Source organism: Silurus aristotelis, assembly GCF_946808225.1.
Source record: "Silurus aristotelis genome assembly, chromosome: 6".
In the NCBI taxonomy this organism is placed as follows: domain Eukaryota; kingdom Metazoa; phylum Chordata; class Actinopteri; order Siluriformes; family Siluridae; genus Silurus; species Silurus aristotelis.
The window spans coordinates 23,091,539-23,107,236 of record NC_139579.1 but is presented as its reverse complement, the minus strand read 5'-3'; the positions used below and the strand labels follow the sequence as shown (position 1 = coordinate 23,107,236).

Here is a 15,698-nt window from a genome sequence, read left to right as displayed (position 1 = left end):
TTCTTTTTAGAAAAACCAATTGAGCTAAAAGCATAACAGAGCTCGTGACTCAACATGATGAAAAACATCTGAAAACAGATTTCAGATTTAAAGGTTCCACAATGAAATATCCGGAAACATCATGCTTAAGATTAAATGATTTGCTAACCCCATTATTAGCTAATACAAGGAAAGAAGATGGATTTGCTATGGCTGGTGGATAGCGTAATTGCTCATAATAGGTTTTATTCTCTCAACAGTGCTGCAAGTATTTAGAAGAGTTTGAATTTCTTCCTGAAAGTGTGTGTGTGTGTGTGTGTGTGTGTGTGTGTGTGTGTGTGTGTGTGTGTGTGTGTGTGTGTGTGTGTGTGTGTGTGTGTGTGTAAAAGGCTCTTAAATACAAGCCCCTTCATTAAATCGAATTAAGATCCAGCACGCAGCAGATTAATTTTCTTTGTCTCTTCTTTTTCCCCCTCCCTCTCCTTTTATTCTCCTGCCTTGAAAGCAGGACAAAAGCAGCTGCAAAACTGCTCTCAAGATCCCTGAGCTAGCCGAGAGCAGCTCGTGCAGTTAATCCCACTGTGAGCATGGCCATGTGGACAGCATTCCTGCCATTTTCTCCTCTATTACAAGATCACCATAATTAAGTCTTCAGCATTAACTGGGCAGCCCAGTCTGGACAAGGAAGAGTGCTAATCTACAGCAGTTTCCTGTGGCTACTGGTACTAGTCTGACCTCTGTGAGGCTATTTCCAAAACTAAGCACTCACTAGAACCTTAAACATGGATGTACCTGTCACACACACAGCACATCAGGATAATAAATTTTTAAACAAGGCAACAAATCTTCAAGTTTATGTGCTCAGGTAGAAGGTGCCCAGGTGCCCAGGTGCCATGAACCTGAACTACACCAGCCTGAATATTTGAGTTAACATGAGTTAAAAAGCAAGGGCAAGAAAGCAAAAAAACAAATATGAAATAAACGCTCTGGCTTAATAGAAAATCACGTATAAATTTTATTTACCATAAATGCAGCCTAAAAGGTCATGTGCTAAATAATATTTCCAAAGCAACTGTCCACATATCGTCTGAAGTACTGCTCTGAAGCATTTCATCTGCAGACTGGGGAGACATAATTTCCTGTGAGTCTGAAATCCCATCATCTTTAAGATGAATTGGCCTTCTGGTAAATTATCTGATTGTTTTCCAAGTTTTGAGGAAAAAAGCCAAGCATGTGAAGTATATTCCAAATGTGTGATTCGTTACTATCAAATAAAACCACTGCATTAGGAGAAAAATGCCTGTGAAGTACATGATTTAATAAATACGGTTAGTTGTATTACATTCAAAAAATCTTTTTTCTCAGCCTGCGAAACAAATGAGAGTCATCTTTTTGTCTAGACTGGTCAAAATTAAACACAAATCTCCAATCTGTACGATTTATTATAAGTGGACTGTTGTGAACACTTTCTAAGCTATATGTATTACTTTGTGCCATAGTGTTAAAAAGCAACACTGTGCCTTCTGGTTTAGCTTAGTGCACCTGCTGGAAATTATGTCTTGAATGGTGACAAACCACACCCAGTGGTGACTGCAGGACCAATCAATCATGGCAGTATCATGATGCAAGTTTTTAGAACTATTTTTCATACCGTATTATTAATTGTTTCTAAGTTTTTCTTGCATTGGACAAAATGACATTCAGGCTAGCTGAATTTTTGCAAATGGATTGCCAAAATGGGCCAAATTAGAAATGTATTTAGTTCTTTAGAATAAATAGAATAAATTATTACCTGATTACTATAAATGGTGATTGTTTCTTAAATGAGGTTTCTAAGTACATTTAAAAAATATTAAACAAATTGTTTGATACAAAGAAGTAGAAACAGTACAAATAGTAAACGAGAATGTAATTGAGCAGTAGAAACTTTGTGATGGGAGCTAAAGAGGGAGGTGGGCCCCTCAGTGGATCATTGGCAGATAATGGACTCATTAGCCCCAAATGTAGTTTAAAAGGCTCTTGCTCTCTAAACAAACAGAGCAAGCACTGAAGAGATGGACTTAAGGGTCCAACATGGTGGGAAAGATAATGAGAGCCTGCACCTCCTGCAGCCCACTCGGTTTAGAGGACTACTAACAGGCAACCTGCTCAAACCTGACTATTATCCCACCCCCATCAAGGCCAAGGTAGAAGACCGCCCAACTGGTGTTTAATTTCAAACTCAACCTTCTCACTAAACTCCTCATTACTTCTGACAGCTGTATACAGCTAAAAGTAAGTGTTGGACTGAATATTACCTAACACAGAACAGGCAGCCATTTTCTGTGATCGCTCCTATGCAGAACACCTGCAGATCACCCTTGGATAAGAAAACACTTTGGATGGTTTAAGTAAGTGTACTGGGTACTGGTGAGGTACATTTACAAAGAATTTGGAAATGATAACCAGACGCAGCGCTGGAGGGCATGCAGTACAATCTCTTGAGATGTGGCACAAGCTTTGCCGTACTTGAACAATTCAGAAAAGTCATGTTGTTCCATGCTATCATATAGCAACATGCGCAATTGATGTCCTTGACCATGAACACTGAAGCAAGAACAGACAGAAAATTCCTTTTTAATCAGGAAGAGTTACCACAGGGCCCAACTATACACCAACTAAAACTGTCACAAGATTTACAGTGAGAAGTTCAAGCCAGCTACTGCCATTACAGAATGTTTTCCTTTGTTTGCCATTATTAATCCCAATATATTACTTTAAAATGCAGGGGTGCATTTCAACCAGAACTGTACCCAGGGATAATAAATGGAAGCATTGTGAGGGCCTGAACGCTTTTGTTCATCTCCAGCTGCTTCTCTGCTCATCACGCAGAGAGCTAACATGAAACACACTCACGCTATAGCCTCATTTCAGAGACATCTGTCATCCATTAAGGACACCAGCCTCGGCCTCTGAGAGATGGGGTCCGATCCTTAAAGTCTTCTGGCGTGTGTGTGTGCGTGCGTGTGTGTGTATATACATATGTTGTGGTTGGGAGGGGGTGTCTCAACCAGACACAGTTACTTTAGAAGGCCAGCACCATTACTGAGGTTGTACAGGCAAGGTTACACAGACATTCATGCAGAAAGCACCTAGGCCACTATGGAACAGCATTATTGGCTGACCCTATGTGCCTTTCTGTCTTGAATGTTCCAGCTCTATCAATGAAAGACATTTCCTTCCACAATGACATGTGTACCTCAGTGGTAGTGGATATGTCATGGTTTTAGAAAGGTTTTTCCTTTTTGTTCTTTGACAGAAGCAGGTGTGAAATAAAAATGTGCACACTGTAGATTTTTTTTAACAATAACAATACAAATTGTTAACAATAAAAACCAGCAAAGAATAAGCTGCTTGGACAAACACCAATGTCTTCACCTAATACTTCCCACTTTCTACTTACTCTGTATACACATGCATACATACACAATGGGTATGTGTGAGACACACTTAGTTAATCTCTTTGACACTTAGACTGCATGAAGGTTTGTTGTAACAGCACGTTTACATTCATGTGAGGTAAAAGTGACTAATGTTGAGACCAAGAGCCGGACATCCAAAATGTTCATTGTCACCCACAAGTAATAATTTAACATGGCTTGTAATTTTCATTCCATTTTCTTGCTTCTGACCTTTCCAACCACTGGACCTCTTGTAACATGGAATTCCCCATGTGATTTTTTTAAGCTTTATTCAGTCTGCTTTGGCATAGCATAAGTACATCTATCCTTTTCTTTACCAACCCTCCTCTGATGAAAGCTGCTGCTTTCTCTGCTCAGACTCAACCCAACTTCTGAAAAGAGAGATCTCAGTGGAAATACAAACCAGGTGTTGACCTGTCCATAATAAGGGTGTGGTTTGTTGCTGAATAAAAATAAAGGAGGAGTAAAGATTGTTCACAAATCTAGATATAATAAAATCAACAAAGTATGCAGCACTCGATGTTCTCTTGTTTCTTGTCCAACAAACAATATTTCAGCAAAGCCAAAGCTACTTCTTTCATAGGAGAGAAAAAACAACTCTTTCATCAAGGCAATTATTGCAATACTTACTAACTCTAAACAGTAAAAGTGAAATACTACATTACTGCTGTCTGTTCTACTTCAGCTTCCCCGGAGTATTTATAGGGCTGATCGATATCAATGTGGGAGTGTTTATAGGGCTTAATTATGCTCACACTGGAATAACTTTTAGCGTAGTCTGCTTAAACACACCAAATGGATGACTGCCCTTGCCTGCACACATATATTGCACTCAGGCTCCGGTGAGGTGGGATATCAGACCTGTGAAATGTAGTGGAGTTGGAGGGGGTGAGTGAATCACAATGGGCAGGCAGCCCTAGAGGAGGTCATTAAAGCCAGGCACTTGCAGTACTATGCTGGATTCAACAGCCCAATGACCCACCTGGCACCTGGGGCCCAGACGGCCAGGAGGAAATAGAGCTATTGGGTGGGAGACAGTCCAAAGGGGTTGCTGCTGGGGACCGGTGCCCTTTACCCATCACCCCGTCTGCTCCCCCAAGCACGTCTAGGCCATCAACATGCTTAAACATCCAGACTGGAGATGCATACTCCACCCCCACTCCAGTTGACTGTCTAAAGGCAGGACAGTACAGGGCAATACATTCAAGCTAAGGCTTTTTATTTTGGTGAAATACCACAGTAAAAGCATATAAAGCGCTGTTAATTTTTTAATGACGAATTCTGTATCGTAATCAGTCTAGATAACTTTAAAATACCTAAAACCTAAACAATGTTTCTTTAAATGGTTTAATTTAGTATTTTATGCGTGGGACATGTTCAAGGAAACCAATAGCAGCAAAAGATATGAAATCAGATTCTTCTGATCACTAGCACAAAGCATAACTGAAGAGTTGCCATAATGGTATTATTATCATTGCGCTAATGATGTGCAACCAGTCATTCTTCTCAGGCCCCAATCTCAGGCTCTCTCTCTCTTTCACTGCTTACATTTTTCAATCATCATCATAAGATAGAGTGAGAATATTCATTCAAAGAACATAAGGAACTATAATGGGACATTTTCTGTATTTCTGTTGGGGCCCTGCACTGTCATCCCATGATCGATGAGAGCAGTTTCCACTCCATCTCCCAGCATCCCTGCCGTTGCAGTAATGGCCACGCGGAGACATCAAGCACATTCCAAGGCCTGGCCCAATTATGGGCAGATGAACGGCAGATCTCTTTGTTTAAGAACAAAGCCATGAGTGACACAACTGGTCTTTAAACGGAGCTCACAGACATAGTGGTAGAAGACACTGCAGGTGGGGAGGTGGGAGGGGGGTTGACCAGCTGGTTATAAACATCTATTTGGTCAGTTACTGGAAGGAAAAATTGCCGTTTGTACTTAGTTGAGTTGTCCAGGTGGTGGGCCACTGCAGCATGCTCCAAGAAGCAAGAGAGAGAGAGTGAGAGAGAGAGAGGGGGAGAGAGAGAGAGAGAGAGAGAGAGAGAGAGAGAGAGAGAGAGAGAGAGAGAGAGAGAGAGAGAGAGAGTGTGCAACAACCCTTTATCACACCAGCCATAAAGCACTGTGTAAGCTCCTAATAAACATGAATAAACTCTGAATTATTTATACAGCACACACAAATATAACTAAATTATATAACATAACAAATATAAATATAATAATAATAACAACAACAACAACAACAAAAACAACAACAACAACAATAATAATAATAATAATATATTAATTATATATACTATAATATAGTAATAATAATAAATTACATTTAGGATCTAAAGATCCAGGATGTACTCAGTCAGCAATTAATCAAATTAGTTCTTAATGAAATATTATACTATATTATATAATAATACTCCCCCTAGAGAACTTTACTATGTTCTTTCAGATAGCCGGAAATCCTGGATTATTACAAATGTAAACCTTTAAACAAAAGGGTATTAACATTACTAAGCATTGCCCAAGCCATAATTCTTCCCACATCCCTATTCGCTTAAAAGCAATAGTGCACTTTACTGCAAATATCGGTAACAATCTCAGTGTGAGTGAACAAACAGTCACTGCTCAGATATTTAACTTTGAATTCTTATATAACCCTCAGATCACATAGGCAAAAGCATGTGCAATCCTGAAAAATACCTGCTTATTGAACCTCTGTTTCCAAAATGAACCCTGGGACCTGTTTATCCAAGGCCTCTGAGTTCCAGTGAATTGTGTGGTAACAGTTCGGGTAAGGCCCACATGTGGGTGTGATGTTCAGGTGTCTGAGTATAAGAGATCTTTTCTTATATTCAGACATAGACGTGTACACGCTGTTCACTGTTTATAATATGTAACAGATTTCATATATTTTTCACTGTACTGCATTTTATTGTGTATTTTACATCACACGGCATAGTGTGTATTGCATTTTTGCAATGTACTGTTTTGTATTGTCATTGAAGTTTTCTTCCATTTCACACTGCTGTTTTTTTATTTGTCACACCACACCAAGTGGAATTCCTTGCACTTCTTACCTTGAATCAAACATATTCCACTCACACACTATTACAAAACTATCAAAGATAAAAAGGATAGTAAGAGTTTCTATTAACTTTTTGCTAAACACATACTTCAATATATATTACTTGTATAATCAGATGATGGGGTGCTGATATGCTTATTCTAATGGGGAAAAAATACTTTTTTTGTATTTTAATTTAAATAGATCTGTGCAGACAAGACATTGTAACTGTTAATACACAGCTGAAAAACGAGACTGTTCCAAGCAAATGAATACCGTTTACAATAAAGTGTCGACATCTAGTGGTTCTTATTGGGAATGCCACACAAATATTAAAGGTTTATAATTATCAATAGATATTAACTTGTAAAATATTATATGTAAATATAAAATGTAAAAAATATTTTATTGTATTGCATTATTTTTTGTCACAGCTGCCTAAAGACAAATTAATTAAACTACACCCTTTTTCAACTAGGAAACAGAACATTGAGGTTAAAAAATATTATTATCGTCGACCTACGACCTATGCAACTTACGACCACAATCGCTAGCCGCGGCGTTCGTTATTTTTTTTAACAGCTTCCGGCATAATTTCACAGTACTGTACATATAGCCTACTCTACTTATGACCAAATCGTGTTACGACAGTGCGTACCAGCACCCGGCATCATTTCACAGTACTGTACTTACGACCACGATCTGTCGTAAGTCGACGACTACCTGTATTACTACAAAAATAAATAAATAAATAAATAAATAAATAAATAAATATATATATATATATATATATATATATATATATATATATATATATATATATATATATATATATATATATTTTTTTTTTTTTTTTTTTTTTTTTTTTTAAATAAATAATAAATTAATTAATAAATTAATTAATAAATACTATTATATATATAAAATAGTATTTATTAATTTATTAATTTATTATATTTATAGATAGATAGATAGATAGATAGATAGATAGATAGATAGATAGATAGATAGATAGATAGATAGATGTGTTACACACTTACAAAAAAAATGACAATGCGAGATTTTCTAATTAATAAAAAGGAATAATCACTACGTAAATGACATTTCTAACACCCTGAATATATGCCCTGAGGCATTTAAAATACAATCTCTTCTACTGTATTATGTACACAGGGTCAGAGATTCCGGCTGAGCGCAGGGACGCTGTTCATAATCCCGTTCATCGCCCGTGTGCAATACCGCCGCGCACAATAGGGGCAGTAATGTCCGGCGGGATGCTGCCACTAAACACAGAGATGTGGTGATCTAAATGTCAGGAGCTTTTGAGACTAAAGGTAACAAAACATGTTAACACACACACACACGGTTTTTGTAATAGTTGCATAAATATATAGTCAAGGTTTTTTGTTATGATCACTTTAGTTCTCGGTAGTTGCTCTTTTTTATATATTTTTGTTCACATTGGTATCCCTGTATCCCATTGGCAGAGTTGGGAAGTAACGAAGTACAAATACTTCGTTACTATCCCTAGATTTTTCTTGGTGTATCATTTCCTGATTATCACACATTACAGACGTAGGCTAATTTAGAAAGCTAACAATGAGCAATGCAGAAGGTAACATGAAGTACTGTATAACTAATGTGGATGAGACAGAGGGAGTCAGCGAAGTAAACATGACTGAGAACAGAGACATTCCTGGTCACCTGATCATTATCATCTTTACTCTGCTTGTGTTCTATAGGGTGGATGTTCAGCCTGGATACATTTATTGGGTAACAAAATGTAAAATTCGTTTTAAATTTTTTAATAAAGCGTTAACGAAAGTTAATTTTAACGGCACTTATGCGGTGCGCATTTCTGTTTTTATTTTATTTTATCATTACTACTTTTATTAAAAATATTCATCAATATATATCACCGAAACATTTTTTAAATCAGGAAACATTTGTTTTTCTGATGCGCCAAGTCTCAAATCAAGCACCAAAACCTGCCATGATGCAAACATCCGGCAATTAACCCTCCAGTGTCAACAAACGCGCCGGCACGTTTTGTGGAATTTATTCCTCAAAATGCAGAAATAAACTTAAATTACTCTGTGTTTTTGATCGTATAGAAAAGAGCAATATATCATTTGAATCTGTAACTCATAATAACAAAACACTGCTTTTGTAAAATAAAGAAAACAGACAGGGTGCGCTCTCTGCCGTGTCTGTCGTTGTCCCTGTCATCTCTCTTCACAGGCACAAATAAAACAACCTAAATCTGAGTTCATATTTATTTCACAGACATTATAAATGTATTAATAGAAGGCTCGAAATGTCTTTTAAATAAACCAATTCACACCAGTTAACATTTCTCAGGTATCAACTTATTAACTGTCCGTATGGAAACATAGCAAAAGTTCAATTTGGTATCCTGATAAAAATCTCTTTCGGCTTCTCCCATTAGGGGTCGCCACAGCGGATCATCCGTATTCGTGATCCGCATGTTCGATTTGGCACATGTTCCTGGACTACTTCCTAACGCAACCCTCCCCATTGTTCCGGGCTTGGGACCGGCACTAAGAGTGCACTGGCTTGGGCAACCCTAATGGCTGGGTTTGGTTCCCTGCCCGGGAATCGAACCCAATTTGTTATCCTGATGATTTATTAATTTAAAACACCATAATTACTTTAAAACATTTACAAGAAAATGTTGTCCTCATGCCTATGTTAAGTATGGCTTCCCTAATAATAAACAGACAGTTGCAAAAGGCATCCATATGTTTCCATTCCTATGTTGATTAGAGTTTTACCACCATGAAAAGTATTCATTTAAGGTGCATATATAGAACAGATAAAAATGTGCGATTAAGTTGCGATTAATCGTTTGTTAACTCATGGAAATCATGCTATTAATCACAATTAAATATTTTAATCGATTGACAGCCGTAATATTAATATGACCTGACGTCCAGTTACCAGCATGACACTTAAACAGATAATTGTAGTGCTACTTTCTACTTAAGTCCATTTACAAACCCATACTTCTTTACTTTAACTTGAGTAAAAAAGTATAGTCAGTACTTTAACTTTTACCAGAGTACTTTAAAACTGTACATCTACTTAAGTGAAGGATGTGTGTACTTTTGCCACCTCTGTACCCCCAACACCTAAAACTGGCCAGTTTTTCTTCACCTTCATATACATCCTCTTACTGCTACTACATTATTATTATTATTAGTAGTAGTAGTAGTAGTAGTAGTAGTAGTAGTAGTAGTAGCAGTAGTAGTAGTAGTAATAGTAGTATGAATGTAATTGATGATTTCTGTACAGATTATTTTATTGTTTGTATAAATGTAAAAATTCTTCCAAATGCTTTGGCAGAATGTAAAGTCAAGCCAATAAAGAATTAAGCATAAGTGGTAATTAGAAGTCAGTACTAAATTGGTACATGTACTATACCAGTGAAACCATTGCCGTGCAACACATCCAGTGTGGATCTGGGTAACATGTCATGCTCTGTGATTGGTGGTATCGGAGCAGTTCCAGGAACACTGAGATGTGTGACTTGTGTAATGCTTTGTGTTGTTGTGTTTCATACAGTGCATTCGGAAAGTAATCAGACTCCCTTCACTTTTTCAATTTTGTTATGTTGCAGCCTGTTATGTTGCATGACAAAAAAAACCATCCTGACCCTGTGCACCAACCCTAGCTCCTAACATCGCTGGGATATGCGAAGAAAGAATTTCACTGTGCTGTAACTTAAATGTGATAGTATAGTGAAAGTATAAAGCATATTTATTTTTTCTTCTTTTCTTTACTTAGCATCTACTCAGCAGCAAATACAGCCTCAAGTCTTTTTGGGCATGATGCAATAAGCTTTGCACAAATGGACTGGGAAATTTTCTGCCATTTTTCTTGGCAAATCGTCTCAAGATCCAGGTTAGATGGGACCATACATGGACAGCCACTTTCAGATCTCTCCAGAGTTGTTCAATAAGGTGCAAGTAAGGGCTCAGGCTGGACCACTCTAGAACATTCACATAGTTGTCCCTACACAATCCTGTGTTTTCTTGGGTGTGCTTAGGGTTGTGTTCATGTAGGAAGATGAACATTTAGCCAAGACTGAGGCCCTGAGAGCTGTGGAATAGGTTTTTATTGAGGACATTTCTGTACGTTGCTCCATTCAGCTGGCCTTCAATCCTGACCTGTTTCTCAGTCTCTGCTGCTAAGACACACCCCTACAGCATGATGCTTCAATGTTGGGATGGTTTTCAGCAGGTGATGAGCGGTGCTCGAGACATAACGTTGATAATGGAGGCCAAACGATTTAATCCTGGTTTCATCAGACCAGAGAATCTTGTTCCTCACCGTCTGAGAGTCTTCTAGGTGTTTTTTTGCAAACTCCAAGTGGGCTATTATGTGTTTTGCACTAAGCAGAGGCTTCTGTCTAGCCACTCTGCCATAAAGCCTTGATCGGTGGAGGGCTGCAGTGATGGTTGTCCTTTTGTAACTTTGTCCAATCTCCACACAGGATCTCTAGGGCTCAGTCAGAGTGGCCATTGGGTTCTTGGTCACCTCTGGACCAGCTCTTAGAAAGAATCATGGTAACGTTTTCCATTCGAGACTTATTATATGAAAGGTGTGACTGGTTAATATAGAACACAGAACCGTAAAATATGTATTATTCCATCAAATAAAGAATAAATATAAATTCCTTTTGATTGACATTCTATGGACTTATAACCAAGCATGGGGATATAATTAACAAAAAATAACTGTTCATAGAGCTATCTTCCCATAGTTTATATTCATCTAAATTTAATCTGGTTTTATTTTTGCTCTTTGTGTTTGACTTTAGATTATGAGACGGTTGTAAAGATATCAGATGAGCAGAATTAAGAAGCAAGTTTTTACAATTTGTGAATGTCTTATTTGTTGTTACTTTAACAATTTTACTGTGACCAATATTTTGCTCTGTTAAAGGGATATTGGTCCATTTTCTTTTAGAAATAGGTTTGATTTTATGCTTTTTATTTAATTATTTAAAAAACATTTCAAATTTTTTTTCCAAACAATGCCTTATCTCTCAAATGTTTGCTACAAAGTAGACGGCAAGTCCCATAATCTAAAATAAAATGGCTTTCATTTCAGAACTGTTGGTAAATTTTGGTAGTTTGGTAAATTGGATTTAACCAGGAAATAAACTTAGATAATTGACTTGCTGCTGGCCAATATATCATGCAGAAACTCCCAGTACTAAGGTGCCATATTACATTGCAGTCAGATGAAACAGCCAAAGAGCCACTGGAGCACAAAGAGAGCAGGATTACGTGTCTATGGCCAAGAAAAGGGCTTTTGACAGTGCCCTGATAAGATTGCAAAGCCAGTATCAAGTCATGCTCTGCTTCGCCCTGGATGACACTGCAAAAGGTGCCATTCTGTAGAATTGTTTTAGATTAATGCATTCATCATTTTTACTTCCTTCTAGGGGTAGGCATGACCAAAACCACATTTCTTTGCTAAATTTAAAATTCTAAATATTGATAATACTTTATCTATGTTTGTCATATTAATAAATTATTGGACCAATGTCATATTCAGGATATGTAATAAACAATATGCAAGTTTATACTTATATACATGGTAAGAATAATCCCTACTGGCCTTTAAATACACATTGGAGACTGGAGTTCTTACTTTGTTGGGCTGGCAACAGCAGTGAGGTGGTGACCCTAGTTTAGGCAGTACAGGATGCAACAGTGAAGTGCTTCTGTCCATGAATTGCTTGCTATCTGGTAATTAAAGGCAGGATCGCTCAGCTAGGTTGTCGCAGGTGTGTCAGCCGGAGTATCATGGATTCAAACCTAGCTCTATCTAGACACACTAGATTCACTATCACATCTGAAATAAACATAGGTAAAGCAAAACTTTGCTACTCAAGCAAACAGTTACACATGATCTAGAGACACAGTTCTGAAAACTCCATTAATCAGTTTGGAACTATTAAATAATCTTCTCTTCATTTTTATATTGATTTAAGATGAATCACTTAAAATAAAGGACATGACATGTACATCATATATACGCTGAAAAGGACTATAACACCACTCCAATTGAATGATGATTGTTTCCCAGTTAATGCGACCATTATTCTCTCCTAATGAACATAAAACATGCAGCAATGATGAGCACTCATGAAATATTTAAGGTAACTCTTAATTGGATTCAGGCAACTTTAGACCTCAGCATCTACATTACAAATAGTATGGTTTATTAATGAGATGAGTTGTAGCTGAATTAAATAATAATAATAATTTGCACTGAATACCAAAAAAATACAATCTAAAGCAACTGTGGATAACTAAAAATAGCTTTTTACAGCCTTTTATATATTGCTACAGAATGAGGAGCTCATTGTGAAGAGTGTCAGTCCTTTACTCTTTAAGTCCTCAATTAAGAGGATTATGTTGCACTGTTAGCTCAATAATAAAAAAAAATTAAGATGCCATGCAATTCATGTTTTCATTTATTAAATTAGTCTTCCAAATACAGGTCTAATACTCTTGTATAGCGGAGTAATGCATGACACTAATTTGGCTGGACAAAGATCCCACATCCCAACTGGAACCATACCTGCTGAATAATTAAAGCAGGAGACAGTTTGACTTTGTTTTGAAAGAAGAAAATGTCAGCACTGTTTTCTATTACAATAAACCAACTATTTATTGTTGTGCAAATAAATATCACATGTTAAACACATTGAGAGGTTTGGTTAAGGTTCCAACCATTACAATGTTTAAGACTACAATTTTGGCCAGTTGGGTAGGATGAAATTTTGTTGGATTATTTTGTAACAAAAATAATTATAAAAAAAAAACACTATCACAGTAAAATAACATTTGGTTAATTTTTACACACCTGATTTAAGATAATGGTATAGTCATGGTATATGAGAAAAGGGGAACATTGCATGAACATTTTAAATCTTGCAAAAAAGGAAGGAACTAAAAACATTTAGAAAAATCGATGATAGTTTTTTCCTACGTTATGCTGTGTTTTTAGTCATTGGTAACCCAGAGAGATGACTCTCAAAAGGATCTAGTTCTAGTTACTAGTGTCTCAGGTTCAGCTCTCATACACTATTAATTGGTGTATCACATCTCCCCTGCCCAACTCCAGCCTTGAACCAAACCAAACTCTTTTGGCTTACTTTGCTTTTGGGGCCTTTCTGTTTCTGTCAAGTGAATGTCGGTTTTGACTATGTAAAACAACTTGTTTGGAGTCAAGTTTAAAACTGGCGTTTCTTCTATGTGCAAGAAGCTCAGAAGAACTGAAGATCTGGTCAATTTTATGGTATGTAATTTTTTTAAAGAGTATGGTTTTGCAAGAAAAGCTGTAGTTCATGGCACACTGTTTAACTTCATTCTAATCCTAGGCTGTTTTCCAAATCATCATCTTGCATAGTCTTTAAAAATGTGCATTAGAGATGTAGAGACAATGCATATTTTACTGCAGAAATTTAAAATTGTTACCTATGAATGCTAATACATGGCTGGTTATTAAATAGATCAATGTTATTAAATAGATCAATGTGTCAACAATTTGAGCCCTGCATTTTATATATAGGTTCATATTAAAACATTATTTAGTTTATTTTTCCCAGTTGTTCAGATAATATCATAGTATCTCAGAAAGCTTATCATTGAATCATTAATGCTTTTTTGTGTGCAAATTACATCCCTCTTTTATACAATATTAAAGAAAAGGCACAATACCTTGATTTATGTACATAAGTACAGAATAACTACAGAAAAAAACCTTGTGCTAATTTCAATACATAGCTGTGTCTAGTATACATTCCATTAAAAATAAAAAATGCTTCTGTCAAAGATTATTGACAAGTTTTATCTATTTATTTGTTTATGTATTTGTTTATGTATTGCTGCTTTGTTTGGTCTACCTGGTTTTACAGTTCTTTTTTAATCGTTCCACTGTGCAGGTATAATTGATGACATTTAGCTAAATCAGTTAATGTAAACCTTATTATTACAATAACAGGTTTTTTTAAATGCACCCCCGCCTTGTTGATGGAATTAGGCCATCCAATTTAAATATTAAAAACCCCTTGAGGCCAAATTATCACAAGATACTAGGATTGCTGCGCAACAATACCTGAGACAGTTGGGTGGAAAAGAAGATGTAAACTAAATTTGGGATAAAATGGTGCACAGCTAAAATACCTGTAAAATAAATAAATAAATAAATAAATAAGTACCTGTAATTCAAAGTTATTACAAAGTACACATGTATTAATTTATGTTAATCAGTTAATGATAGTGGGCATTCTAAAATGTACAGTTTGAATGTGCAATTTTATGGTTAATATTTAATAACTACAAGACTGTGTAATATTCTGGGCAAAAAACAAGTTTAGAAAACAAATATGGAGAACCTTTAGAGAAACCTTTTTAAGGGTTTCTTAGGTCTTTTTTGTATATTTATCGATTAACTTCTTAAATGATCCTTTAAGAAAAAACCTGCTCTTATAGGCTCTATTTTATCCTTTTCTAAAAGGATCACTTGCAACTTAGGTTGCATCTTCTCAAAAACATTCAATTGTTTGCTCATACAGCAGCTTGATGGTGTTTACATAAAGTTTTTAACATCAGAGTCTCATAGCACAAGGGTTATTGGTCAATTTAAGCTTTGGTTTACTTTCTGTGAAGTGTTCTTCGTGTCACCCAAATAAGGATGGGTTCCCCTTTTGAGTCTGGTTCCTCTCAAGGTTTCTTCCTCGTAACATCTAAGGGAGTTTTACCTTGCCACAGTCGCCATTGTTTGCTCATCAGGGATAAATGCACGCCATTCACCTTAATTCTTAAAATTCTGTAAAGCTGCTTTGAGACAATGTCTTTTGTGAAAAGGCGCTATAGAAATAAACTTGACTTGACTTTACATGACTTTGATTCAGTTTTCTGGTTTCCTCCCACTGCCAATAAACATGTAAAAAGTTGGATTGCTTGTACCAGATATGCTGCAGCTATGTGTAAATTGTACCCTGTGATGGACTGGTGTCCTTTCTGTGGTGAATTCTCCTTTTTTGTGACCAGTATTTATCGAATTGCCTTTGAACCTACCCCAGTACTAACCAGGACAAAGTAATGACAAAAGATGAATCAATGTATATTTACTGTACATTTAATGT

General features: G+C 36.5%; 1 protein-coding gene across 1 annotated transcript in view; it reads left to right on the top strand.

Annotated features, from left to right (window-relative positions):
* LOC310727270 (otoferlin) overlaps positions 1-15,698 on the top strand; it is a 53,594-nt gene that overhangs the window by 22,710 nt on the left and 15,186 nt on the right. Inside the window, exon 5 of the mRNA XM_083543530.1 lies at positions 7,682-7,842. The gene's annotated coding sequence lies outside the window, so the exon portion shown is untranslated. The remainder of the gene's footprint in view (positions 1-7,681; positions 7,843-15,698) is intronic.